Source organism: Oncorhynchus nerka, linkage group LG10 (genome assembly GCF_034236695.1).
Source record: "Oncorhynchus nerka isolate Pitt River linkage group LG10, Oner_Uvic_2.0, whole genome shotgun sequence".
NCBI classification, from domain to species: domain Eukaryota; kingdom Metazoa; phylum Chordata; class Actinopteri; order Salmoniformes; family Salmonidae; genus Oncorhynchus; species Oncorhynchus nerka.
This window is the reverse complement of record NC_088405.1, coordinates 92,925,758-92,929,966: the sequence shown is the minus strand read 5'-3', so window position 1 is coordinate 92,929,966 and position 4,209 is coordinate 92,925,758.

Here is a 4,209-nt window from a genome sequence, read left to right as displayed (position 1 = left end):
CGTCCCCTCTCTCTCTCTCTCTCTGAGATCTTCCCTGGCTGGCCGTCCCCTCCCTCTCTCTCTCTGAGGTCTTCACTGGCTGGCCGTCACCTCTCCTCTCTCTCTCTCTCTCTCTGAGATCTTCCCTGGCTGGCCGTCCCCTCCCTCTCTCTCTCTGAGATCTTCCCTGGCTGGCCGTCCCCTCTCCTCTCTCTTTCTCTCTGAGATCTTCCCTGGCTGGCCGTCCCCTCCCTCTCTCTCTCTGAGGTCTTCACTGGCTGGCCCTCTCCTCTCCTCTCCTCTCCTCTCCTCTCCTCTCCTCTCCTCTCCTCTCCTCTCCTCTCCTCTCCTCTCCTCTCCTCTCCTCTCCTCTCTCTCTCTCTCTCTGAGATCTTCCCTGGCTGGCCGTCCCCTCCCTCTCTCTCTCTCTGAGGTGTTCCCTGGCCAGCCGTCCCCTCTCCTCTCTCTCTCTCTCTGAGATCTTCCCTGGCTGGCCGTCCCCTCTCCTCTCTCTCTCTCTCTCTGAGATCTTCCCTGGCTGGCCGTCCCCTCTCCTCTCTCTCTCTCTCTGAGATCTTCCCTGGCTGGCCGTCCCTCCCCTCCCCCTCCTCTCTCTGAGGTCTTCCATGGCCGGCCGTCCCTCCCTTCCCCCTCTCTCTCTCTCTGAGGTCTTCCATGGCCGGCCGTCCCCTCCCTTCCCCCTCTCTCTCTCTCTCTGAGGTCTTCCATGGCCGGCCGTCCCTCCCTTCCCCCTCTCTCTCTCTCTGAGGTCTTCCCTGGCTGGCCGTCCGTCCCCTCCCCTCTCTCTCTCTCTGAGGTCTTCCCTGGCCGGCCGGCCGGCCGTCCCCTCCCCTCTCTCTCTCTCTCTGAGGTCTTCCCTGGCTGGCTGTCCCCTCCCTTCCCCCCCTCTCTCTCTGAGGTCTTCCATGGCTGGCCGTCCCCTCCCCTCTCTCTCTCTCTGAGGTCTTCCCTGGCTGGCCGCCCCCTCCCTCCCCTCTCTCTCTCTCTCTGAGGTCTTCACTGGCTGGCCGCCCCTTTGAACAGACTGCACGCCACAACTGAACTCCGTCTGCCGTATGTAGAGGAAAGCGAGCTCAACAGACTGGAAAACTCCAAATGATTTTTGGCAGGGAAATGAAGTGTGAGCTACAGAATGGTGTAAACATTGCTATTAGTTACCTTTTGAGTTCCACTCCATTGAACACGTGACGGAGTCATATTGCACATTTTCAAAGCACATCAAAGCATTTTCAGTCACAGATGTTTACTTCTCATTGTCCATATGAGTTGACACTATGACACAATGTGAAACATCATTACAGTTATAAGTTCAATCTAACAATAAGCATTTCAATCACGCTCATAAAACACAAGTACTGAAAAGTGAGTGGGTATTGAATAGTCGGTATTTAAAAAAAGAGCACAAATAGTTTTAATAACACCTTTATTAAATAGTTGCTTCCCAAGCTATTAACGATGTGCCATCAGCAATTAGAATTAGATTGGATGGCTGACAAAGAGCATTGTTTGAATATTAATTTAAGAATGAATTGTAATGTTTGATGGTGCATAACTGACACAAAGTGTGCACTTCACAGGACAACCCTGCTGACGGGCTTATCCTCACTTATCCTCACTTATCCTCACCACCCTTTGTCTGTCATCAAGACAAAGGGTGGGCTACTTTGAAGAATTTAAAATATATTTTTGATTTGTTTAACACTTTTTTGGTTACCACATGATTCCATATGTGTTATTTCATAGTTTTGATGACTTCACTGTTATTCTACAATGTAGAAAATATTTTTTTTAAATAAAGAAAAGCCCTTGAATGAGTAGGTGTGTCCAAACTTTTTACTGGTACTGTGGAAGTAGCTTAGTGCCCAAAAAATGAGGTTAATTATTTACTTAGTGTTAAATATGTTGTTGTTTTTCACAAAAATCCTGATCTTTCTTATCCCACAGATATCGGACAGATACTTTAAAACAAACGTCCTTTTGATTTATTTTTTCTGTTTTTACAATGTTTGAATCTGTTATTCAATTAGTTTCTATGAGCTAATAGCAGTAAGGCCATATTCAATATTTCATCAATTGATTGGAAGTCAGGGTAGCCTAGTAGTTAGAGTGTTGGACTAGAAACCGGAAGGTTGCGAGTTCAAACCCCCGAGCTGGCAAGGTACAAATCTGTCATTCTGAACATGCAGTTAACCCACTGTTCCTAGGCCGTCATTGAAAATAAGAATTTGTTCTTAATTAACTGACTTGCCATATTTTAAATAAAGGTTAAAAAAATATATTAAAACATTTTTATATCTAAATGGTTCCTAAAATTCTAAACCAAATAACTAAATGATCCTTTGCATGGCCATCTTAAACTCTCAGCAGGAGACCTCCAACACATTATAAATGTCATATTACAAATTATTCATCACATTATTTTATGAATTATTAATACATTTGCAACCACAGCATAAGCCTGGAATGGAGAGCTGTGAGGTTGACTCTAGGTGTGTTTACATATCCACTTCCTATAACATTTTATGGGTCATGGCAAATTTGTCAAATATTTTGAATCTTTTGTTTTGTTTTTGTACACTCCCTTTGCTAAAGAGCTCAGCATGCATTTTTGTATCGAGACCATCAGTTGAATATATCTGGAAATGGGTTATTATTGCTGGTGTGTATAAGGAACTCTGTTACGTCTCTGTGCTGTTGCTCAGAGTGAAGCTTCCTGAAGAAGAGAAGGCCCTGTGCTGTTGCTCAGAGTGAAGCTTCCTGAAGAAGAGAAGGCTCTGTGCTGTTGCTCAGAGTGAAGCTTCCTGAAGAAGAGAAGGCTCTGTGCTGTTGCTCAGAGTGAAGCTTCCTGAAGAAGCTCGGTGGTTTGATGAGTGATTTACTGATGAAGCAGAAGAAAACAAGGATTGTCTGATGAACCCAGGGGAGGATTGGCCATCTGGCAATTCTGGCAAATGCCAAACAGTCTGAACCATTTATTTGTTGAGTGGTCTGAGGCTCTAGAGCTTGAGGTAGTCACCTCATACAAGTTCTTGGGAGTATGGCTAGACGGTACACTGTCCTTCTCTCAGCACATATCAAAGCTGCAGGCTAAACTTAAATCTAGACTTCGTTTCCTCTATCTTAAATCGCTCCTCTTTTAGCCCAGCTGCCAAACTAACCCTGATTCAGATGACCATCCTACCCCATGCTAGATTACGGAGACATAATTTATAGATCGGCAGGTAAGGGTGCTCTCGATCAGCTAGATGTTCTTTACCATTCAGCCATCAGATTTGCCACCAATGCTCCTTATATCCCTGTACTCTATACTCTGTAAACTGGTCATCTCTGTATACCCGTCGCAAGACCCACTGGTTGATTCTTATTTATAAAACCCTCTTAAGCCTCACTTCCCTCTATCTGAGATATCTACTGCAGCCCTCATCTTCCACATACAACACCTGTTCTGCCAGTCACATTCTGTTAAAGGTCCCCAAAGCACACACATCCCTGGGTCGCTCCTCTTTTCAGTTCAGCTAGCGACTGGAACAAGCTGCAACAACACTCAAACTGGACAGTTTTATCTCAATCTCTTCATTCAAAGACTCAATCATGGACACTCTTACTGACTGTTGTGGCTGCTTTGTGTGATGTATTGTTGTCTCTACCTTGCCCGTTGTGCTGTTGTCTGTGCCCAATAATGTTTGTACCATGTTTGGTGCTGCTACCATGTTGTGTTGCTACCATGCTGTGCTGCTACCATGTTGTGTTGCTACCATGCTGTGCTGCTACCATGCTGTGCTGCTACCATGTTGTGTTGCTACCATGCTGTGCTGCTACCATGTTGTGTTGCTATCATGCTGTGCTGTCATGTGTTGCTATGATTTTGTCTTAGGTCTCTCTTTATGTAGTGTTGTGTTGTCTCTCTTGTCGTGATATGTGTTTTGTCCTATATTTATATTTTATTTATTTTTTCCTTTTTAATCCCAGGGCGTCATTGTAAATTATAATTTGTTCTTAACCTACTTGCCTAGTTAAATAAAGATTCAATAAAAAATAAAGACAGACACACATTTGATATATATATATATATATAAAGAGAAACAGGTGACACGGCCCACAGGCATGTTAAGTTTCATTTGATCATTTTTGCCCAACTTCTCATATTAATCTATAATGAGACTTTGGTTGGTCAGTGGGCATTGGTCGGACCCCCTAGCAAGATGGGCA